The following is a 24,395-nucleotide window of genomic DNA, read 5'->3' as shown; positions in this document are numbered from 1 at the left end:
CCACTGGGGTACTGTGTAAACAGTATGACCTATACAAACTATTGGAAGAGGTAAAAACAAATGTATAATGGCAATGAGACATGCCATGAAACGACAATTTTTTTTGTTTTTATTTGTTCGCACCTAAAATCTAAAAAGAAACTGTTTAGCAGAGGATGGTTTCGATCCATCGACCTCTGGGTTATGGGCCCAGCACGCTTCCGCTGCGCCACTCTGCTCTCAGCCACTTCAGAAAAGACTAGAACTCACAATCCATGGCTTAGGAGGCCAGTGTCTAATGCCACTGGGGCACTGTTTACCTTCTGCAAACAGTACGAACTGATAGAAGCAGTAAAAATAATGTGTACTGGATAGCACTGAGAGACGCAAATGCAATTTAGCTTTCTAATTTCTGCTTGCGTTTCATTAAAAAAAAAATCTGGTTAGCAGAGGATGGTTTCGATCCATCGACCTCTGGGTTATGGGCCCAGCACGCTTCCGCTGCGCCACTCTGCTCTCAGCCACTTCAGAAAAGACTAGAACTCACAATCCATGGCTTAGGAGGCCAGTGTCTTAGGCCACTGGGGTACTGTGTAAACAGTATGACCTATACAAACTGTTGGAAGAGGTAAAAACAAATGTATAATGGCAATGAGACATGCCATGAAACGACAATTTTTTTGTTTTTTTTGTTCGCACTTAAAATCTAAAAAGAAACTGTTTAGCAGAGGATGGTTTCGATCCATCGACCTCTGGGTTATGGGCCCAGCACGCTTCCGCTGCGCCACTCTGCTCTCAGCCACTTCAGAAAAGACTAGAACTCACAATCCATGGCTTAGGAGGCCAGTGTCTTAGGCCACTGGGGTACTGTGTAAACAGTATGACCTATACAAACTATTGGAAGAGGTAAAAACAAATGTATAATGGCAATGAGACATGCCATGAAACGACAATTTTTTTGTTTTATTTGTTCGCACCTAAAATCTAAAAAGAAACTGTTTAGCAGAGGATGGTTTCGATCCATCGACCTCTGGGTTATGGGCCCAGCACGCTTCCGCTGCGCCACTCTGCTCTCAGCCACTTCAGAAAAGACTAGAACTCACAATCCATGGCTTAGGAGGCCAGTGTCTAATGCCACTGGGGCACTGTTTACCTTCTGCAAACAGTACGAACTGATAGAAGCAGTAAAAATAATGTGTACTGGATAGCACTGAGAGACGCAAATGCAATTTAGCTTTCTAATTTCTGCTTGCGTTTCATTAAAAAAAAAATCTGGTTAGCAGAGGATGGTTTCGATCCATCGACCTCTGGGTTATGGGCCCAGCACGCTTCCGCTGCGCCACTCTGCTCTCAGCCACTTCAGAAAAGACTAGAACTCACAATCCATGGCTTAGGAGGCCAGTGTCTTAGGCCACTGGGGTACTGTGTAAACAGTATGACCTATACAAACTGTTGGAAGAGGTAAAAACAAATGTATAATGGCAATGAGACATGCCATGAAACGACAATTTTTTTTGTTTTTTTTGTTCGCACTTAAAATCTAAAAAGAAACTGTTTAGCAGAGGATGGTTTCGATCCATCGACCTCTGGGTTATGGGCCCAGCACGCTTCCGCTGCGCCACTCTGCTCTCAGCCACTTCAGAAAAGACTAGAACTCACAATCCATGGCTTAGGAGGCCAGTGTCTTAGGCCACTGGGGTACTGTGTAAACAGTATGACCTATACAAACTGTTGGAAGAGGTAAAAACAAATGTATAATGGCAATGAGACATGCCATGAAACGACAATTTTTTAGTTTTTTTTGTTCGCACTTAAAATCTAAAAAGAAACTGTTTAGCAGAGGATGGTTTCGATCCATCGACCTCTGGGTTATGGGCCCAGCACGCTTCCGCTGCGCCACTCTGCTCTCAGCCACTTCAGAAAAGACTAGAACTCACAATCCATGGCTTAGGAGGCCAGTGTCTTAGGCCACTGGGGTACTGTGTAAACAGTATGACCTATACAAACTGTTGGAAGAGGTAAAAACAAATGTATAATGGCAATGAGACATGCCATGAAACGACAATTTTTTTAGTTTTTTTTGTTCGCACTTAAAATCTAAAAAGAAACTGTTTAGCAGAGGTTGGTTTCGATCCATCGACCTCTGGGTTATGGGCCCAGCACGCTTCCGCTGCGCCACTCTGCTTCCATCCACCCCAGATGGGACTTGAACCCACAATCCCTGGCTTAGGAGGCCAGTGCCTTATCCATTAGGCCACTGGGGCACTGTTTACCTTCTGCAAACAGTACGAACTGATAGAAGGCAGTAAAAACAATGTGTACTGGATAGCACTGAGAGACGCAAATGAAATTTAGCTTTCTAATTTCTGCTTGCGTTTCATTAAAAAAAAAAATCTGGTTAGCAGAGGATGGTTTCGATCCATCGACCTCTGGGTTATGGGCCCAGCACGCTTCCGCTGCGCCACTCTGCTCTCAGCCACTTCAGAAAAGACTAGAACTCACATCCATGGCTTAGGAGGCCAGTGTCTTAGGCCACTGGGGTACTGTGTAAACAGTATGACCTATACAAACTATTGGAAGAGGTAAAAACAAATGTATAATGGGCAATGAGACATGCCATGAAACGACAATTTTTTTGTTTTTATTTGTTCGCACCTAAAATCTAAAAGAAACTGTTTAGCAGAGGATGGTTTCGATCCATCGACCTCTGGGTTATGGGCCCAGCACGCTTCCGCTGCGCCACTCTGCTTCCATCCACCCCAGATGGGACTTGAACCCACAATCCCTGGCTTAGGAGGCCAGTGCCTTATCCATTAGGCCACTGGGGCACTGTTTACCTTCTGCAAACAGTACGAACTGATAGAAGCAGTAAAAACAATGTGTACTGGATAGCACTGAGAGACGCAAATGAAATTTAGCTTTCTAATTTCTGCTTGCGTTTCATTTTTTTAAATAATCTGGTTAGCAGAGGATGGTTTCTATCCATCGACCTCTGGGTTATGGGCCCAGCACGCTTCCGCTGCGCCACTCTGCTCTCAGCCACTTCAGAAAAGACTAGAACTCACAATCCATGGCTTAGGAGGCCAGTGTCTTAGGCCACTGGGGTACTGTGTAAACAGTATGACCTATACAAACTGTTGGAAGAGGTAAAAACAAATGTATAATGGCAATGAGACATGCCATGAAACGACAATTTTTTTTGTTTTTTTTGTTCGCACTTAAAATCTAAAAAGAAACTGTTTAGCAGAGGATGGTTTCGATCCATCGACCTCTGGGTTATGGGCCCAGCACGCTTCCGCTGCGCCACTCTGCTCTCAGCCACTTCAGAAAAGACTAGAACTCACAATCCATGGCTTAGGAGGCCAGTGTCTTAGGCCACTGGGGTACTGTGTAAACAGTATGACCTATACAAACTGTTGGAAGAGGTAAAAACAAATGTATAATGGCAATGAGACATGCCATGAAACGACAATATTTTTAGTTTTTTTTGTTCGCACTTAAAATCTAAAAAGAAACTGTTTAGCAGAGGATGGTTTCGATCCATCGACCTCTGGTTTATGGGCCCAGCACGCTTCCGCTGCGCCACTCTGCTCTCAGTCACTTCAGAAAAGACTAGAACTCACAATCCATGGCTTAGGAGGCCAGTGTCTTAGGCCACTGGGGTACTGTGTAAACAGTATGACCTATACAAACTGTTGGAAGAGGTAAAAACAAATGTATAATGGCAATGAGACATGCCATGAAACGACAATTTTTTTAGTATTTTTTGTTCGCACTTAAAATCTAAAAAGAAACTGTTTAGCAGAGGTTGGTTTCGATCGATCGACCTCTGGGTTATGGGCCCAGCACGCTTCCGCTGCGCCACTCTGCTTCCATCCACCCCAGATGGGACTTGAACCCACAATCCCTGGCTTAGGAGGCCAGTGCCTTATCCATTAGGCCACTGGGGCACTGTTTACCTTCTGCAAACAGTACGAACTGATAGAAGCAGTAAAAACAATGTGTACTGGATAGCACTGAGAGACGCAAATGAAATTTAGCTTTCTAATTTCTGCTTGCGTTTCATTTTTTAAAATAATCTGGTTAGCAGAGGATGGTTTCTATCCATCGACCTCTGGGTTATGGGCCCAGCACGCTTCCGCTGCGCCACTCTGCTCTCAGCCACTTCAGAAAAGACTAGAACTCACAATCCATGGCTTAGGAGGCCAGTGTCTTAGGCCACTGGGGTACTGTGTAAACAGTATGACCTATACAAACTGTTGGAAGAGGTAAAAACAAATGTATAATGGCAATGAGACATGCCATGAAACGACAATTTTTTTTGTTTTTTTTGTTCGCACTTAAAATCTAAAAAGAAACTGTTTAGCAGAGGATGGTTTCGATCCATCGACCTCTGGGTTATGGGCCCAGCACGCTTCCGCTGCGCCACTCTGCTCTCAGCCACTTCAGAAAAGACTAGAACTCACAATCCATGGCTTAGGAGGCCAGTGTCTTAGGCCACTGGGGTACTGTGTAAACAGTATGACCTATACAAACTGTTGGAAGAGGTAAAAACAAATGTATAATGGCAATGAGACATGCCATGAAACGACAATATTTTTAGTTTTTTTTGTTCGCACTTAAAATCTAAAAAGAAACTGTTTAGCAGAGGATGGTTTCGATCCATCGACCTCTGGGTTATGGGCCCAGCACGCTTCCGCTGCGCCACTCTGCTCTCAGTCACTTCAGAAAAGACTAGAACTCACAATCCATGGCTTAGGAGGCCAGTGTCTTAGGCCACTGGGGTACTGTGTAAACAGTATGACCTATACAAACTGTTGGAAGAGGTAAAAACAAATGTATAATGGCAATGAGACATGCCATGAAACGACAATTTTTTTAGTATTTTTTGTTCGCACTTAAAATCTAAAAAGAAACTGTTTAGCAGAGGTTGGTTTCGATCCATCGACCTCTGGGTTATGGGCCCAGCACGCTTCCGCTGCGCCACTCTGCTTCCATCCACCCCAGATGGGACTTGAACCCACAATCCCTGGCTTAGGAGGCCAGTGCCTTATCCATTAGGCCACTGGGGCACTGTTTACCTTCTGCAAACAGTACGAACTGATAGAAGCAGTAAAAACAATGTGTACTGGATAGCACTGAGAGACGCAAATGAAATTTAGCTTTCTAATTTCTGCTTGCGTTTCATTTTTTAAAATAATCTGGTTAGCAGAGGATGGTTTCTATCCATCGACCTCTGGGTTATGGGCCCAGCACGCTTCCGCTGCGCCACTCTGCTCTCAGCCACTTCAGAAAAGACTAGAACTCACAATCCATGGCTTAGGAGGCCAGTGTCTTAGGCCACTGGGGCACTGTTTACCTTCTGCAAACAGTACGAACTGATAGAAGCAGTAAAAATAATGTGTACTGGATAGCACTGAGAGACGCAAATTCAATTTAGCTTTCTAATTTCTGCTTGCGTTTCATAAAAAAAAAAATCTGGTTAGCAGAGGATGGTTTCGATCCATCGACCTCTGGGTTATGGGCCCAGCACGCTTCCGCTGCGCCACTCTGCTTCCATCCACCCCAGATGGGACTTGAACCCACAATCCCTGGCTTAGGAGGCCAGTGCCTTATCCATTAGGCCACTGGGGCACTGTTTACCTTCTGCAAACAGTACGAACTGATAGAAGCAGTAAAAACAATGTGTACTGGATAGCACTGAGAGACGCAAATGAAATTTAGCTTTCTAATTTCTGCTTGCGTTTCATAAAAAATAAATCTGTTTAGCAGAGGATGGTTTCGATCCATCGACCTCTGGGTTATGGGCCCAGCACGCTTCCGCTGCGCCACTCTGCTCTCAGCCACTTCAGAAAAGACTAGAACTCACAATCCATGGCTTAGGAGGCCAGTGTCTTAGGCCACTGGGGCACTGTTTACCTTCTGCAAACAGTACGAACTGATAGAAGCAGTAAAAATAATGTGTACTGGATAGCACTGAGAGACGCAAATTCAATTTAGCTTTCTAATTTCTGCTTGCGTTTCATAAAAAAAAAAATCTGGTTAGCAGAGGATGGTTTCGATCCATCGACCTCTGGGTTATGGGCCCAGCACGCTTCCGCTGCGCCACTCTGCTCTCAGCCACTTCAGAAAAGACTAGAACTCACAATCCATGGCTTAGGAGGCCAGTGTCTTAGGCCACTGGGGTACTGTGTAAACAGTATGACCTATACAAACTGTTGGAAGAGGTAAAAACAAATGTATAATGGCAATGAGACATGCCATGAAACGACAATTTTTTTTGTTTTTTTTGTTCGCACTTAAAATCTAAAAAGAAACTGTTTTAGCAGAGGATGGTTTCGATCCATCGACCTCTGGGTTATGGGCCCAGCACGCTTCCGCTGCGCCACTCTGCTCTCAGCCACTTCAGAAAAGACTAGAACTCACAATCCATGGCTTAGGAGGCCAGTGTCTAATGCCACTGGGGCACTGTTTACCTTCTGCAAACAGTACGAACTGATAGAAGCAGTAAAAATAATGTGTACTGGATAGCACTGAGAGACGCAAATTCAATTTAGCTTTCTAATTTCTGCTTGCGTTTCATAAAAAAAAAAATCTGGTTAGCAGAGGATGGTTTCGATCCATCGACCTCTGGGTTATGGGCCCAGCACGCTTCCGCTGCGCCACTCTGCTTCCATCCACCCCAGATGGGACTTGAACCCACAATCCCTGGCTTAGGAGGCCAGTGCCTTATCCATTAGGCCACTGGGGCACTGTTTACCTTCTGCAAACAGTACGAACTGATAGAAGCAGTAAAAACAATGTGTACTGGATAGCACTGAGAGACGCAAATGAAATTTAGCTTTCTAATTTCTGCTTGCGTTTCATTTTTTAAAATAATCTGGTTAGCAGAGGATGGTTTCTATCCATCGACCTCTGGGTTATGGGCCCAGCACGCTTCCGCTGCGCCACTCTGCTCTCAGCCACTTCAGAAAAGACTAGAACTCACAATCCATGGCTTAGGAGGCCAGTGTCTTAGGCCACTGGGGCACTGTTTACCTTCTGCAAACAGTACGAACTGATAGAAGCAGTAAAAATAATGTGTACTGGATAGCACTGAGAGACGCAAATTCAATTTAGCTTTCTAATTTCTGCTTGCGTTTCATAAAAAAAAAAATCTGGTTAGCAGAGGATGGTTTCGATCCATCGACCTCTGGGTTATGGGCCCAGCACGCTTCCGCTGCGCCACTCTGCTTCCATCCACCCCAGATGGGACTTGAACCCACAATCCCTGGCTTAGGAGGCCAGTGCCTTATCCATTAGGCCACTGGGACACTGTTTACCTTCTGCAAACAGTACGAACTGATAGAAGCAGTAAAAACAATGTGTACTGGATAGCACTGAGAGACGCAAATGAAATTTAGCTTTCTAATTTCTGCTTGCGTTTCATAAAAAAAAAAATCTGGTTAGCAGAGGATGGTTTCGATCCATCGACCTCTGGGTTATGGGCCCAGCACGCTTCCGCTGCGCCACTCTGCTCTCAGCCACTTCAGAAAAGACTAGAACTCACAATCCATGGCTTAGGAGGCCAGTGTCTTAGGCCACTGGGGCACTGTTTACCTTCTGCAAACAGTACGAACTGATAGAAGCAGTAAAAATAATGTGTACTGGATAGCACTGAGAGACGCAAATTCAATTTAGCTTTCTAATTTCTGCTTGCGTTTCATAAAAAAAAAATCTGGTTAGCAGAGGATGGTTTCGATCCATCGACCTCTGGGTTATGGGCCCAGCACGCTTCCGCTGCGCCACTCTGCTTCCATCCACCCCAGATGGGACTTGAACCCAAAATCCCTGGCTTAGGAGGCCAGTGCCTTATCCATTAGGCCACTGGGGCACTGTTTACCTTCTGCAAACAGTACGAACTGATAGAAGCAGTAAAAACAATGTGTACTGGATAGCACTGAGAGACGCAAATGAAATTTAGCTTTCTAATTTCTGCTTGCGTTTCATAAAAAAAAAAATCTGTTTAGCAGAGGATGGTTTCGATCCATCGACCTCTGGGTTATGGGCCCAGCACGCTTCCGCTGCGCCACTCTGCTCTCAGCCACTTCAGAAAAGACTAGAACTCACAATCCATGGCTTAGGAGGCCAGTGTCTTAGGCCACTGGGGCACTGTTTACCTTCTGCAAACAGTACGAACTGATAGAAGCAGTAAAAATAATGTGTACTGGATAGCACTGAGAGACGCAAATTCAATTTAGCTTTCTAATTTCTGCTTGCGTTTCATTAAAAAAAAAATCTGGTTAGCAGAGGATGGTTTCGATCCATCGACCTCTGGGTTATGGGCCCAGCACGCTTCCGCTGCGCCACTCTGCTCTCAGCCACTTCAGAAAAGACTAGAACTCACAATCCATGGCTTAGGAGGCCAGTGTCTTAGGCCACTGGGGTACTGTGTAAACAGTATGACCTATACAAACTGTTGGAAGAGGTAAAAACAAATGTATAATGGCAATGAGACATGCCATGAAACGACAATTTTTTTTGTTTTTTTTGTTCGCACTTAAAATCTAAAAAGAAACTGTTTTAGCAGAGGATGGTTTCGATCCATCGACCTCTGGGTTATGGGCACAGCACGCTTCCGCTGCGCCACTCTGCTCTCAGCCACTTCAGAAAAGACTAGAACTCACAATCCATGGCTTAGGAGGCCAGTGTCTAATGCCACTGGGGCACTGTTTACCTTCTGCAAACAGTACGAACTGATAGAAGCAGTAAAAATAATGTGTACTGGATAGCACTGAGAGACGCAAATTCAATTTAGCTTTCTAATTTCTGCTTGCGTTTCATAAAAAAAAAAATCTGTTTAGCAGAGGATGGTTTCGATCCATCGACCTCTGGGTTATGGGCCCAGCACGCTTCCGCTGCGCCACTCTGCTCTCAGCCACTTCAGAAAAGACTAGAACTCACAATCCATGGCTTAGGAGGCCAGTGTCTAATGCCACTGGGGCACTGTTTACCTTCTGCAAACAGTACGAACTGATAGAAGCAGTAAAAATAATGTGTACTGGATAGCACTGAGAGACGCAAATGCAATTTAGCTTTCTAATTTCTGCTTGCGTTTCATAAAAAAAAAATCTGGTTAGCAGAGGATGGTTTCGATCCATCGACCTCTGGGTTATGGGCCCAGCACGCTTCCGCTGCGCCACTCTGCTCTCAGCCACTTCAGAAAAGACTAGAACTCACAATCCATGGCTTAGGAGGCCAGTGTCTTAGGCCACTGGGGTACTGTGTAAACAGTATGACCTATACAAACTGTTGGAAGAGGTAAAAACAAATGTATAATGGCAATGAGACATGCCATGAAACGACAATTTTTTTTGTTTTTTTTGTTCGCACTTAAAATCTAAAAAGAAACTGTTTAGCAGAGGATGGTTTCGATCCATCGACCTCTGGGTTATGGGCCCAGCACGCTTCCGCTGCGCCACTCTGCTCTCAGCCACTTCAGAAAAGACTAGAACTCACAATCCATGGCTTAGGAGGCCAGTGTCTAATGCCACTGGGGCACTGTTTACCTTCTGCAAACAGTACGAACTGATAGAAGCAGTAAAAATAATGTGTACTGGATAGCACTGAGAGACGCAAATGCAATTTAGCTTTCTAATTTCTGCTTGCGTTTCATAAAAAAAAAATCTGGTTAGCAGAGGATGGTTTCGATCCATCGACCTCTGGGTTATGGGCCCAGCACGCTTCCGCTGCGCCACTCTGCTCTCAGCCACTTCAGAAAAGACTAGAACTCACAATCCATGGCTTAGGAGGCCAGTGTCTTAGGCCACTGGGGTACTGTGTAAACAGTATGACCTATACAAACTGTTGGAAGAGGTAAAAACAAATGTATAATGGCAATGAGACATGCCATGAAACGACAATTTTTTTTGTTTTTTTTGTTCGCACTTAAAATCTAAAAAGAAACTGTTTAGCAGAGGATGGTTTCGATCCATCGACCTCTGGGTTATGGGCCCAGCACGCTTCCGCTGCGCCACTCTGCTCTCAGCCACTTCAGAAAAGACTAGAACTCACAATCCATGGCTTAGGAGGCCAGTGTCTAATGCCACTGGGGCACTGTTTACCTTCTGCAAACAGTACGAACTGATAGAAGCAGTAAAAATAATGTGTACTGGATAGCACTGAGAGACGCAAATGCAATTTAGCTTTCTAATTTCTGCTTGCGTTTCATAAAAAAAAAATCTGGTTAGCAGAGGATGGTTTCGATCCATCGACCTCTGGGTTATGGGCCCAGCACGCTTCCGCTGCGCCACTCTGCTCTCAGCCACTTCAGAAAAGACTAGAACTCACAATCCATGGCTTAGGAGGCCAGTGTCTTAGGCCACTGGGGTACTGTGTAAACAGTATGACCTATACAAACTGTTGGAAGAGGTAAAAACAAATGTATAATGGCAATGAGACATGCCATGAAACGACAATTTTTTTTGTTTTTTTTGTTCGCACTTAAAATCTAAAAAGAAACTGTTTAGCAGAGGATGGTTTCGATCCATCGACCTCTGGGTTATGGGCCCAGCACGCTTCCGCTGCGCCACTCTGCTCTCAGCCACTTCAGAAAAGACTAGAACTCACAATCCATGGCTTAGGAGGCCAGTGTCTAATGCCACTGGGGCACTGTTTACCTTCTGCAAACAGTACGAACTGATAGAAGCAGTAAAAATAATGTGTACTGGATAGCACTGAGAGACGCAAATGCAATTTAGCTTTCTAATTTCTGCTTGCGTTTCATAAAAAAAAAATCTGGTTAGCAGAGGATGGTTTCGATCCATCGACCTCTGGGTTATGGGCCCAGCACGCTTCCGCTGCGCCACTCTGCTCTCAGCCACTTCAGAAAAGACTAGAACTCACAATCCATGGCTTAGGAGGCCAGTGTCTTAGGCCACTGGGGCACTGTTTACCTTCTGCAAACAGTACGAACTGATAGAAGCAGTAAAAATAATGTGTACTGGATAGCACTGAGAGACGCAAATTCAATTTAGCTTTCTAATTTCTGCTTGCGTTTCATAAAAAAAAAATCTGGTTAGCAGAGGATGGTTTCGATCCATCGACCTCTGGGTTATGGGCCCAGCACGCTTCCGCTGCGCCACTCTGCTTCCATCCACCCCAGATGGGACTTGAACCCACAATCCCTGGCTTAGGAGGCCAGTGCCTTATCCATTAGGCCACTGGGGCACTGTTTACCTTCTGCAAACAGTACGAACTGATAGAAGCAGTAAAAACAATGTGTACTGGATAGCACTGAGAGACGCAAATGAAATTTAGCTTTCTAATTTCTGCTTGCGTTTCATAAAAAAAAAATCTGTTTAGCAGAGGATGGTTTCGATCCATCGACCTCTGGGTTATGGGCCCAGCACGCTTCCGCTGCGCCACTCTGCTCTCAGCCACTTCAGAAAAGACTAGAACTCACAATCCATGGCTTAGGAGGCCAGTGTCTAATGCCACTGGGGCACTGTTTACCTTCTGCAAACAGTACGAACTGATAGAAGCAGTAAAAATAATGTGTACTGGATAGCACTGAGAGACGCAAATGCAATTTAGCTTTCTAATTTCTGCTTGCGTTTCATAAAAAAAAAATCTGGTTAGCAGAGGATGGTTTCGATCCATCGACCTCTGGGTTATGGGCCCAGCACGCTTCCGCTGCGCCACTCTGCTCTCAGCCACTTCAGAAAAGACTAGAACTCACAATCCATGGCTTAGGAGGCCAGTGTCTTAGGCCACTGGGGCACTGTTTACCTTCTGCAAACAGTACGAACTGATAGAAGCAGTAAAAATAATGTGTACTGGATAGCACTGAGAGACGCAAATTCAATTTAGCTTTCTAATTTCTGCTTGCGTTTCATAAAAAAAAAAATCTGGTTAGCAGAGGATGGTTTCGATCCATCGACCTCTGGGTTATGGGCCCAGCACGCTTCCGCTGCGCCACTCTGCTTCCATCCACCCCAGATGGGACTTGAACCCACAATCCCTGGCTTAGGAGGCCAGTGCCTTATCCATTAGGCCACTGGGGCACTGTTTACCTTCTGCAAACAGTACGAACTGATAGAAGCAGTAAAAACAATGTGTACTGGATAGCACTGAGAGACGCAAATGAAATTTAGCTTTCTAATTTCTGCTTGCGTTTCATAAAAAAAAAAATCTGTTTAGCAGAGGATGGTTTCGATCCATCGACCTCTGGGTTATGGGCCCAGCACGCTTCCGCTGCGCCACTCTGCTCTCAGCCACTTCAGAAAAGACTAGAACTCACAATCCATGGCTTAGGAGGCCAGTGTCTAATGCCACTGGGGCACTGTTTACCTTCTGCAAACAGTACGAACTGATAGAAGCAGTAAAAATAATGTGTACTGGATAGCACTGAGAGACGCAAATGCAATTTAGCTTTCTAATTTCTGCTTGCGTTTCATAAAAAAAAAAATCTGGTTAGCAGAGGATGGTTTCGATCCATCGACCTCTGGGTTATGGGCCCAGCACGCTTCCGCTGCGCCACTCTGCTCTCAGCCACTTCAGAAAAGACTAGAACTCACAATCCATGGCTTAGGAGGCCAGTGTCTTAGGCCACTGGGGTACTGTGTAAACAGTATGACCTATACAAACTGTTGGAAGAGGTAAAAACAAATGTATAATGGCAATGAGACATGCCATGAAACGACAATTTTTTTTGTTTTTTTTGTTCGCACTTAAAATCTAAAAAGAAACTGTTTAGCAGAGGATGGTTTCGATCCATCGACCTCTGGGTTATGGGCCCAGCACGCTTCCGCTGCGCCACTCTGCTCTCAGCCACTTCAGAAAAGACTAGAACTCACAATCCATGGCTTAGGAGGCCAGTGTCTAATGCCACTGGGGCACTGTTTACCTTCTGCAAACAGTACGAACTGATAGAAGCAGTAAAAATAATGTGTACTGGATAGCACTGAGAGACGCAAATGCAATTTAGCTTTCTAATTTCTGCTTGCGTTTCATAAAAAAAAAAATCTGGTTAGCAGAGGATGGTTTCGATCCATCGACCTCTGGGTTATGGGCCCAGCACGCTTCCGCTGCGCCACTCTGCTCTCAGCCACTTCAGAAAAGACTAGAACTCACAATCCATGGCTTAGGAGGCCAGTGTCTTAGGCCACTGGGGCACTGTTTACCTTCTGCAAACAGTACGAACTGATAGAAGCAGTAAAAATAATGTGTACTGGATAGCACTGAGAGACGCAAATTCAATTTAGCTTTCTAATTTCTGCTTGCGTTTCATAAAAAAAAAAATCTGGTTAGCAGAGGATGGTTTCGATCCATCGACCTCTGGGTTATGGGCCCAGCACGCTTCCGCTGCGCCACTCTGCTTCCATCCACCCCAGATGGGACTTGAACCCACAATCCCTGGCTTAGGAGGCCAGTGCCTTATCCATTAGGCCACTGGGGCACTGTTTACCTTCTGCAAACAGTACGAACTGATAGAAGCAGTAAAAACAATGTGTACTGGATAGCACTGAGAGACGCAAATGAAATTTAGCTTTCTAATTTCTGCTTGCGTTTCATAAAAAAAAAAATCTGTTTAGCAGAGGATGGTTTCGATCCATCGACCTCTGGGTTATGGGCCCAGCACGCTTCCGCTGCGCCACTCTGCTCTCAGCCACTTCAGAAAAGACTAGAACTCACAATCCATGGCTTAGGAGGCCAGTGTCTAATGCCACTGGGGCACTGTTTACCTTCTGCAAACAGTACGAACTGATAGAAGCAGTAAAAATAATGTGTACTGGATAGCACTGAGAGACGCAAATGCAATTTAGCTTTCTAATTTCTGCTTGCGTTTCATAAAAAAAAAATCTGGTTAGCAGAGGATGGTTTCGATCCATCGACCTCTGGGTTATGGGCCCAGCACGCTTCCGCTGCGCCACTCTGCTCTCAGCCACTTCAGAAAAGACTAGAACTCACAATCCATGGCTTAGGAGGCCAGTGTCTTAGGCCACTGGGGTACTGTGTAAACAGTATGACCTATACAAACTGTTGGAAGAGGTAAAAACAAATGTATAATGGCAATGAGACATGCCATGAAACGACAATTTTTTTTGTTTTTTTTGTTCGCACTTAAAATCTAAAAAGAAACTGTTTTAGCAGAGGATGGTTTCGATCCATCGACCTCTGGGTTATGGGCCCAGCACGCTTCCGCTGCGCCACTCTGCTCTCAGCCACTTCAGAAAAGACTAGAACTCACAATCCATGGCTTAGGAGGCCAGTGTCTAATGCCACTGGGGCACTGTTTACCTTCTGCAAACAGTACGAACTGATAGAAGCAGTAAAAATAATGTGTACTGGATAGCACTGAGAGACGCAAATTCAATTTAGCTTTCTAATTTCTGCTTGCGTTTCATAAAAAAAAAAATCTGTTTAGCAGAGGATGGTTTCGATCCATCGACCTCTGGGTTATGGGCCCAGCACGCTTCCGCTGCGCCACTCTGCTCTCAGCCACTTCAGAAAAGACTAGAACTCACAATCCATGGCTTAGGAGGCCAGTGTCTTAGGCCACTGGGGCACTGTTTACCTTCTGCAAACAGTACGAACTGATAGAAGCAGTAAAAATAATGTGTACTGGATAGCACTGAGAGACGCAAATTCAATTTAGCTTTCTAATTTCTGCTTGCGTTTCATTAAAAAAAAAATCTGGTTAGCAGAGGATGGTTTCGATCCATCGACCTCTGGGTTATGGGCCCAGCACGCTTCCGCTGCGCCACTCTGCTCTCAGCCACTTCAGAAAAGACTAGAACTCACAATCCATGGCTTAGGAGGCCAGTGTCTTAGGCCACTGGGGTACTGTGTAAACAGTATGACCTATACAAACTGTTGGAAGAGGTAAAAACAAATGTATAATGGCAATGAGACATGCCATGAAACGACAATTTTTTTTGTTTTTTTTGTTCGCACTTAAAATCTAAAAAGAAACTGTTTTAGCAGAGGATGGTTTCGATCCATCGACCTCTGGGTTATGGGCCCAGCACGCTTCCGCTGCGCCACTCTGCTCTCAGCCACTTCAGAAAAGACTAGAACTCACAATCCATGGCTTAGGAGGCCAGTGTCTAATGCCACTGGGGCACTGTTTACCTTCTGCAAACAGTACGAACTGATAGAAGCAGTAAAAATAATGTGTACTGGATAGCACTGAGAGACGCAAATTCAATTTAGCTTTCTAATTTCTGCTTGCGTTTCATAAAAAAAAAATCTGGTTAGCAGAGGATGGTTTCGATCCATCGACCTCTGGGTTATGGGCCCAGCACGCTTCCGCTGCGCCACTCTGCTTCCATCCACCCCAGATGGGACTTGACCCCACAATCCCTGGCTTAGGAGGCCAGTGCCTTATCCATTAGGCCACTGGGGCACTGTTTACCTTCTGCAAACAGTACGAACTGATAGAAGCAGTAAAAACAATGTGTACTGGATAGCACTGAGAGACGCAAATGAAATTTAGCTTTCTAATTTCTGCTTGCGTTTCATAAAAAAAAAAATCTGGTTAGCAGAGGATGGTTTCGATCCATCGACCTCTGGGTTATGGGCCCAGCACGCTTCCGCTGCGCCACTCTGCTCTCAGCCACTTCAGAAAAGACTAGAACTCACAATCCATGGCTTAGGAGGCCAGTGTCTTAGGCCACTGGGGTACTGTGTAAACAGTATGACCTATACAAACTGTTGGAAGAGGTAAAAACAAATGTATAATGGCAATGAGACATGCCATGAAACGACAATTTTTTTTGTTTTTTTTTGTTCGCACTTAAAATCTAAAAAGAAACTGTTTAGCAGAGGATGGTTTCGATCCATCGACCTCTGGGTTATGGGCCCAGCACGCTTCCGCTGCGCCACTCTGCTCTCAGCCACTTCAGAAAAGACTAGAACTCACAATCCATGGCTTAGGAGGCCAGTGTCTAATGCCACTGGGGCACTGTTTACCTTCTGCAAACAGTACGAACTGATAGAAGCAGTAAAAATAATGTGTACTGGATAGCACTGAGAGACGCAAATGCAATTTAGCTTTCTAATTTCTGCTTGCGTTTCATAAAAAAAAAAATCTGGTTAGCAGAGGATGGTTTCGATCCATCGACCTCTGGGTTATGGGCCCAGCACGCTTCCGCTGCGCCACTCTGCTCTCAGCCACTTCAGAAAAGACTAGAACTCACAATCCATGGCTTAGGAGGCCAGTGTCTTAGGCCACTGGGGTACTGTGTAAACAGTATGACCTATACAAACTGTTGGAAGAGGTAAAAACAAATGTATAATGGCAATGAGACATGCCATGAAACGACAATTTTTTTTTGTTTTTTTTGTTCGCACTTAAAATCTAAAAAGAAACTGTTTAGCAGAGGATGGTTTCGATCCATCGACCTCTGGGTTATGGGCCCAGCACGCTTCCGCTGCGCCACTCTGCTCTCAGCCACTTCAGAAAAGACTAGAACTCACAATCCATGGCTTAGGAGGCCAGTGTCTAATGCCACTGGGGCACTGTTTACCTTCTGCAAACAGTACGAACTGATAGAAGCAGTAAAAATAATGTGTACTGGATAGCACTGAGAGACGCAAATGCAATTTAGCTTTCTAATTTCTGCTTGCGTTTCATAAAAAAAAAAATCTGGTTAGCAGAGGATGGTTTCGATCCATCGACCTCTGGGTTATGGGCCCAGCACGCTTCCGCTGCGCCACTCTGCTCTCAGCCACTTCAGAAAAGACTAGAACTCACAATCCATGGCTTAGGAGGCCAGTGTCTTAGGCCACTGGGGGTACTGTGTAAACAGTATGACCTATACAAACTGTTGGAAGAGGTAAAAACAAATGTATAATGGCAATGAGACATGCCATGAAACGACAATTTTTTTTGTTTTTTTTGTTCGCACTTAAAATCTAAAAAGAAACTGTTTAGCAGAGGATGGTTTCGATCCATCGACCTCTGGGTTATGGGCCCAGCACGCTTCCGCTGCGCCACTCTGCTCTCAGCCACTTCAGAAAAGACTAGAACTCACAATCCATGGCTTAGGAGGCCAGTGTCTAATGCCACTGGGGCACTGTTTACCTTCTGCAAACAGTACGAACTGATAGAAGCAGTAAAAATAATGTGTACTGGATAGCACTGAGAGACGCAAATGCAATTTAGCTTTCTAATTTCTGCTTGCGTTTCATAAAAAAAAAAATCTGGTTAGCAGAGGATGGTTTCGATCCATCGACCTCTGGGTTATGGGCCCAGCACGCTTCCGCTGCGCCACTCTGCTCTCAGCCACTTCAGAAAAGACTAGAACTCACAATCCATGGCTTAGGAGGCCAGTGTCTTAGGCCACTGGGGTACTGTGTAAACAGTATGACCTATACAAACTGTTGGAAGAGGTAAAAACAAATGTATAATGGCAATGAGACATGCCATGAAACGACAATTTTTTTTGTTTTTTTTGTTCGCACTTAAAATCTAAAAAGAAACTGTTTAGCAGAGGATGGTTTCGATCCATCGACCTCTGGGTTATGGGCCCAGCACGCTTCCGCTGCGCCACTCTGCTCTCAGCCACTTCAGAAAAGACTAGAACTCACAATCCATGGCTTAGGAGGCCAGTGTCTAATGCCACTGGGGCACTGTTTACCTTCTGCAAACAGTACGAACTGATAGAAGCAGTAAAAATAATGTGTACTGGATAGCACTGAGAGACGCAAATGCAATTTAGCTTTCTAATTTCTGCTTGCGTTTCATAAAAAAAAAAATCTGGTTAGCAGAGGATGGTTTCGATCCATTGACCTCTGGGTTATGGGCCCAGCACGCTTCCGCTGCGCCACTCTGCTCTCAGCCACTTCAGAAAAGACTAGAACTCACAATCCATGGCTTAGGAGGCCAGTGTCTTAGGCCACTGGGGTACTGTGTAAACAGTATGACCTATACAAACTGTTGGAAGAGGTAAAAACAAATGTATAATGGCAATGAGACATGCCATGAAACGACATTTTTTTTTGTTTTTTTTGTTCGCACTTAAAATCTAAAAAGAAACTGTTTAGCAGAGGTTGGTTTCGATCCATCGACCTCTGGGTTATGGGCCCAGCACGCTTCCGCTGCGCCACTCTGCTCTCAGCCACTTCAGAAAAGACTAGAACTCACAATCCATGGCTTAGGAGGCCAGTGTCTTAGGCCACTGGGGTACTGTGTAAACAGTATGACCTATACAAACTGTTGGAAGAGGTAAAAACAAATGTATAATGGCAATGAGACATGCCATGAAACGACAATTTTTTTTGTTTTTATTTGTTCGCACCTAAAATCTAAAAAGAAACTGTTTAGCAGAGGATGGTTTCGATCCATCGACCTCTGGGTTATGGGCCCAGCACGCTTCCGCTGCGCCACTCTGCTCTCAGCCACTTCAGAAAAGACTAGAACTCACAATCCATGGCTTAGGAGGCCAGTGTCTTAGGCCACTGGGGTACTGTGTAAACAGTATGACCTATACAAACTGTTGGAAGAGGTAAAAACAAATGTATAATGGCAATGAGACATGCCATGAAACGACAATTTTTTTTGTTTTTTTTTGTTCGCACTTAAAATCTAAAAAGAAACTGTTTAGCAGAGGATGGTTTCGATCCATCGACCTCTGGGTTATGGGCCCAGCACGCTTCCGCTGCGCCACTCTGCTCTCAGCCACTTCAGAAAAGACTAGAACTCACAATCCATGGCTTAGGAGGCCAGTGTCTAATGCCACTGGGGCACTGTTTACCTTCTGCAAACAGTACGAACTGATAGAAGCAGTAAAAATAATGTGTACTGGATAGCACTGAGAGACGCAAATGCAATTTAGCTTTCTAATTTCTGCTTGCGTTTCATAAAAAAAAAATCTGGTTAGCAGAGGATGGTTTCGATCCATTGACCTCTGGGTTATGGGCCCAGCACGCTTCCGCTGCGCCACTCTGCTCTCAGCCACTTCAGAAAAGACTAGAACTCACAATCCATGGCTTAGGAGGCCAGTGTCTTAGGCCACTGGGGTACTGTGTAAACAGTATGACCTATACAAACTGTTGGAAGAGGTAAAAACAAATGTATAATGGCAATGAGACATGCCATGAAACGACAATTTTTTTTGTTTTTTTTGTTCGCACTTAAAATCTAAAAAGAAACTGTTTAGCAGAGGTTGGTTTCGATCCATCGACCTCTGGGTTATGGGCCCAGCACGCTTCCGCTGCGCCACTCTGCTCTCAGCCACTTCAGAAAAGACTAGAACTCACAATCCATGGCTTAGGAGGCCAGTGTCTTAGGCCACTGGGGTACTGTGTAAACAGTATGACCTATACAAACTGTTGGAAGAGGTAAAAACAAATGTATAATGGCAATGAGACATGCCATGAAACGACAATTTTTTTTTGTTTTTATTTGTTCGCACCTAAAATCTAAAAAGAAACTGTTTAGCAGAGGATGGTTTCGATCCATCGACCTCTGGGTTATGGGCCCAGCACGCTTCCGCTGCGCCACTCTGCTCTCAGCCACTTCAGAAAAGACTAGAACTCACAATCCATGGCTTAGGAGGCCAGTGTCTTAGGCCACTGGGGTACTGTGTAAACAGTATGACCTATACAAACTGTTGGAAGAGGTAAAAACAAATGTATAATGGCAATGAGACATGCCATGAAACGACATTTTTTTTTTGTTTTTTTTGTTCGCACTTAAAATCTAAAAGAAACTGTTTAGCAGAGGATGGTTTCGATCCATCGACCTCTGGGTTATGGGCCCAGCACGCTTCCGCTGCGCCACTCTGCTCTCAGCCACTTCAGAAAAGACTAGAACTCACAATCCATGGCTTAGGAGGCCAGTGTCTAATGCCACTGGGGCACTGTTTACCTTCTGCAAACAGTACGAACTGATAGAAGCAGTAAAAATAATGTGTACTGGATAGCACTGAGAGACGCAAATGCAATTTAGCTTTCTAATTTCTGCTTGCGTTTCATAAAAAAAAATCTGGTTAGCAGAGGATGGTTTCGATCCATCGACCTCTGGGTTATGGGCCCAGCACGCTTCCGCTGCGCCACTCTGCTCTCAGCCACTTCAGAAAAGACTAGAACTCACAATCCATGGCTTAGGAGGCCAGTGTCTTAGGCCACTGGGGTACTGTGTAAACAGTATGACCTATACAAACTGTTGGAAGAGGTAAAAACAAATGTATAATGGCAATGAGACATGCCATGAAACGACAATTTTTTTTGTTTTTTTTGTTCGCACTTAAAATCTAAAAAGAAACTGTTTAGCAGAGGTTGGTTTCGATCCATCGACCTCTGGGTTATGGGCCCAGCACGCTTCCGCTGCGCCACTCTGCTCTCAGCCACTTCAGAAAAGACTAGAACTCACAATCCATGGCTTAGGAGGCCAGTGTCTTAGGCCACTGGGGTACTGTGTAAACAGTATGACCTATACAAACTGTTGGAAGAGGTAAAAACAAATGTATAATGGCAATGAGACATGCCATGAAACGACAATTTTTTTTGTTTTTATTTGTTCGCACCTAAAATCTAAAAAGAAACTGTTTAGCAGAGGATGGTTTCGATCCATCGACCTCTGGGTTATGGGCCCAGCACGCTTCCGCTGCGCCACTCTGCTCTCAGCCACTTCAGAAAAGACTAGAACTCACAATCCATGGCTTAGGAGGCCAGTGTCTTAGGCCACTGGGGTACTGTGTAAACAGTTATGACCTATACAAACTGTTGGAAGAGGTAAAACAAATGTATAATGGCAATGAGACATGCCATTCATGAAACGACATTTTTTTTGTTTTGGTTTTTTTTGTTCGCACTTAAAATCTAAAAGAAACTGTTTAGCAGAGGATGGTTTCGATCCATCGACCTCTGGGTTATGGGCCCAGCACGCTTCCGCTGCGCCACTCTGCTCTCAGCCACTTCAGAAAAGACTAGAACTCACAATCCATGGCTTAGGAGGCCAGTGTCTTAGGCCACTGGGGCACTGTTTACCTTCTGCAAACAGTACGAACTGATAGAAGCAGTAAAAATAATGTGTACTGGATAGCACTGAGAGACGCAAATTCAATTTAGCTTTCTAATTTCTGCTTGCGTTTCATTAAAAAAAAAAATCTGGTTAGCAGAGGATGGTTTCGATCCATCGACCTCTGGGTTATGGGCCCAGCACGCTTCCGCTGCGCCACTCTGCTCTCAGCCACTTCAGAAAAGACTAGAACTCACAATCCATGGCTTAGGAGGCCAGTGTCTTAGGCCACTGGGGTACTGTGTAAACAGTATGACCTATACAAACTGTTGGAAGAGGTAAAAACAAATGTATAATGGCAATGAGACATGCCATGAAACGACAATTTTTTTGTTTTTTTTGTTCGCACTTAAAATCTAAAAAGAAACTGTTTAGCAGAGGATGGTTTCGATCCATCGACCTCTGGGTTATGGGCCCAGCACGCTTCCGCTGCGCCACTCTGCTCTCAGCCACTTCAGAAAAGACTAGAACTCACAATCCATGGCTTAGGAGGCCAGTGTCTAATGCCACTGGGGCACTGTTACCTTCTGCAAACAGTACGAACTGATAGAAGCAGTAAAATAATGTGTACTGGATAGCACTGAGAGACGCAAATTCAATTTAGCTTTCTAATTTCTGCTTGCGTTTCATTAAAAAAAAATCTGGTTAGCAGAGGATGGTTTCGATCCATCGACCTCTGGGTTATGGGCCCAGCACGCTTCCGCTGCGCCACTCTGCTCTCAGCCACTTCAGAAAAGACTAGAACTCACAATCCATGGCTTAGGAGGCCAGTGTCTTAGGCCACTGGGGTACTGTGTAACAGTATGACCTATACAACTGTTGAAGAGGTAAAAACAATGTATAATGGCAATGAGACATGCCATGAAACGACAATTTTTTTTTGTTTTTTTGTTCGCACTTAAAATCTAAAAAAACTGTTTAGCAGAGGATGGTTTCGATCCATCGACCTCTGGGTTATGGGCCCAGCACGCTTCCGCTGCGCCACTCTGCTCTCAGCCACTTCAGAAAGACTAGAACTCACAATCCATGGCTTAGGAGGCCAGTGTCTTATCCACTGGGGCACTGTTTACCTTCTGCAAACAGTACGAACTGATAGAAGCAGTAAAAATAATGTGTACTGGATAGCACTGAGAGACGCAAATTCAATTTAGCTTTCTAATTTCTGCTTGCGTTTCATAAAAAAAAAAATCTGGTTAGCAGAGGATGGTTTCGATCCATCGACCTCTGGGTTATGGGCCCAGCACGCTTCCGCTGCGCCACTCTGCTCTCAGCCACTTCAGAAAGACTAGAACTCACAATCCATGGCTTAGGAGGCCAGTGTCTTAGGCCACTGGGGTACTTGTAAACAGTATGACCTATACAACTGTTAGAAGAGTAAAAACAATGTATAATGCATGAGACATGCCATGAAACGACAATTTTTTTTGTTTTTTTTTGTTCGCACTAAAATCTAAAAGAACTGTTTAGCAGAGGATGGTTTCGATCCATCGACCTCTGGGTTATGGGCCCAGCACGCTTCCGCTGCGCCACTCTGCTCTCAGCCACTTCAAAAGACTAGAACTCACAATCCATGGCTTAGGAGGCCAGTGTCTTTAGGCCACTGGGGCACTGTTTAAACTGTAAACCTATACGAACTGATAGGAGAGTAAAACAATGTGTACTGGCACACTGAGACACGCATGAAACACAATTTTTTTCTTTTTCTGTTGCACTTAAAAAAAAAAAAATGTTTAGCAGAGGATGGTTTCGATCCATCGACCTCTGGGTTATGGGCCCAGCACGCTTCCGCTGCGCCACTCTGCTCTCAGCCACTTCAGAAAAGACTAGAACTCACAATCCATGGCTTAGGAGGCCAGTGTCTTAGGCCACTGGGGTACTGTGTAAACAGTATGACCTATAAAACTGTTGGAAGAGGTAAAAAAATGTATAATGGCAATGAGACATGCCATGAACGACATTTTTTTTGTTTTTTTTGTTCGCACTTAAAATCTAAAAAGAAACTGTTTAGCAGAGGATGGTTTCGATCCATCGACCTCTGGGTTATGGGCCCAGCACGCTTCCGCTGCGCCACTCTGCTCTCAGCCACTTCAGAAAAGACTAGAACTCACAATCCATGGCTTAGGAGGCCAGTGTCTTAGGCCACTGGGGCACTGTTTACCTTCTGCAAACAGTACGAACTGATAGAAGCAGTAAAAATAATGTGTACTGGATAGCACTGAGAGACGCAAATTCAATTTAGCTTTCTAATTTCTGCTTGCGTTTCATAAAAAAAAATCTGGTTAGCAGAGGATGGTTTCGATCCATCGACCTCTGGGTTATGGGCCCAGCACGCTTCCGCTGCGCCACTCTGCTCTCAGCCACTTCAGAAAGACTAGAAACTCACAATCCATGGCTTAGGAGGCCAGTGTCTTAGGCCACTGGGGCACTTTGTAAACAGTCTGACCTAACAAACTGTAGAAGAGTAAAACAATGTGTAATGGCAATGAGACATGCATGAAACGACAATTTTTTTGTTTTTTTTGTTCGCACTTAAATCTAAAAAGAACTGGTTAGCAGAGGATGGTTTCGATCCATCGACCTCTGGGTTATGGGCCCAGCACGCTTCCGCTGCGCCACTCTCTGCTCTCGCACCACTTCAGAAAAGACTAGAACTCACAATCCATGGCTTAGGAGGCCAGTGTCTTAGGCCACTGGGGCACTGTGTAACTTCTGACCATACAACTGATGAAGAGGTAAAACAAATGTATAATGGCAATGAGACATGCCATGAACGCAATTTTTTTTTGTTTTTTTTGTTCGCACTTAAAATCTAAAAAGTTTGTTTGAGCAGAGGATGGTTTCGATCCATCGACCTCTGGGTTATGGGCCCAGCACGCTTCCGCTGCGCCACTCTGCTGCTCAGCCACTTCAGAAAAGACTAGAACTCACAATCCATGGCTTAGGAGGCCAGTGTCTTAGGCCACTGGGGTACTGTGTAAACAGTATGACCTATACAAACTGTTGGAAGAGGTAAAAACAATGTGTATAATGGCAATGAGACATGCCATGAACGACAATTTTTTTTGTTTTTTTTTCGCACTTAAATCTAAAAAGAAACTGGTTAGCAGAGGATGGTTTCGATCCATCGACCTCTGGGTTATGGGCCCAGCACGCTTCCTCCGCTGCGCCACTCTGCTCTCATCCACTTCAGATGGGACTTGAACCACAATCCCTGGCTTAGGAGGCCTTTCTTATCCACTGGGGCACTGTTTACCTTCTGCAAACAGTACGAACTGATAGAAGCAGTAAAAATAATGTGTACTGGATAGCACTGAGAGACGCAAATTCAATTTAGCTTTCTAATTTCTGCTTGCGTTTCATTAAAAAAAAAATCTGGTTAGCAGAGGATGGTTTCGATCCATCGACCTCT

The 24,395-nt window shown here is 44.7% G+C and overlaps 12 non-coding genes across 12 annotated transcripts; all 12 read right to left on the bottom strand.

Annotated features, from left to right (window-relative positions):
- Positions 1–2,170: 2,170 nt before the first annotated feature.
- trnar-ccu (transfer RNA arginine (anticodon CCU)) lies at positions 2,171–2,243 on the bottom strand. Its single transcript has one exon. It is a non-coding gene; the product is annotated as a tRNA-Arg (tRNA).
- A 491-nt stretch (positions 2,244–2,734) lies between these two features.
- On the bottom strand, positions 2,735–2,807 carry trnar-ccu (transfer RNA arginine (anticodon CCU)). The gene has a single exon. It is a non-coding gene; the product is annotated as a tRNA-Arg (tRNA).
- A 1,049-nt stretch (positions 2,808–3,856) lies between these two features.
- Positions 3,857–3,929, bottom strand: trnar-ccu (transfer RNA arginine (anticodon CCU)). The gene has a single exon. It is a non-coding gene; the product is annotated as a tRNA-Arg (tRNA).
- Positions 3,930–4,978: 1,049 nt separating this feature from the next.
- trnar-ccu (transfer RNA arginine (anticodon CCU)) lies at positions 4,979–5,051 on the bottom strand. The gene has a single exon. It is a non-coding gene; the product is annotated as a tRNA-Arg (tRNA).
- Positions 5,052–5,540: 489 nt separating this feature from the next.
- trnar-ccu (transfer RNA arginine (anticodon CCU)) lies at positions 5,541–5,613 on the bottom strand. Its single transcript has one exon. It is a non-coding gene; the product is annotated as a tRNA-Arg (tRNA).
- Positions 5,614–6,657: 1,044 nt separating this feature from the next.
- trnar-ccu (transfer RNA arginine (anticodon CCU)) lies at positions 6,658–6,730 on the bottom strand. Its single transcript has one exon. It is a non-coding gene; the product is annotated as a tRNA-Arg (tRNA).
- A 489-nt stretch (positions 6,731–7,219) lies between these two features.
- Positions 7,220–7,292, bottom strand: trnar-ccu (transfer RNA arginine (anticodon CCU)). Its single transcript has one exon. It is a non-coding gene; the product is annotated as a tRNA-Arg (tRNA).
- A 487-nt stretch (positions 7,293–7,779) lies between these two features.
- trnar-ccu (transfer RNA arginine (anticodon CCU)) lies at positions 7,780–7,852 on the bottom strand. Its single transcript has one exon. It is a non-coding gene; the product is annotated as a tRNA-Arg (tRNA).
- Positions 7,853–11,114: 3,262 nt separating this feature from the next.
- Positions 11,115–11,187, bottom strand: trnar-ccu (transfer RNA arginine (anticodon CCU)). The gene has a single exon. It is a non-coding gene; the product is annotated as a tRNA-Arg (tRNA).
- A 763-nt stretch (positions 11,188–11,950) lies between these two features.
- trnar-ccu (transfer RNA arginine (anticodon CCU)) lies at positions 11,951–12,023 on the bottom strand. The gene has a single exon. It is a non-coding gene; the product is annotated as a tRNA-Arg (tRNA).
- Positions 12,024–13,344: 1,321 nt separating this feature from the next.
- On the bottom strand, positions 13,345–13,417 carry trnar-ccu (transfer RNA arginine (anticodon CCU)). Its single transcript has one exon. It is a non-coding gene; the product is annotated as a tRNA-Arg (tRNA).
- Positions 13,418–15,294: 1,877 nt separating this feature from the next.
- trnar-ccu (transfer RNA arginine (anticodon CCU)) lies at positions 15,295–15,367 on the bottom strand. Its single transcript has one exon. It is a non-coding gene; the product is annotated as a tRNA-Arg (tRNA).
- Between the last annotated feature and the right edge of the window lie 9,028 nt (positions 15,368–24,395).

The sequence above is a fragment of the Oncorhynchus kisutch genome, unplaced genomic scaffold (genome assembly GCF_002021735.2).
Source record: "Oncorhynchus kisutch isolate 150728-3 unplaced genomic scaffold, Okis_V2 scaffold4059, whole genome shotgun sequence".
In the NCBI taxonomy this organism is placed as follows: Eukaryota; Metazoa; Chordata; class Actinopteri; order Salmoniformes; family Salmonidae; genus Oncorhynchus; species Oncorhynchus kisutch.
This window is presented reverse-complemented; position numbering and strand designations above follow the sequence as displayed.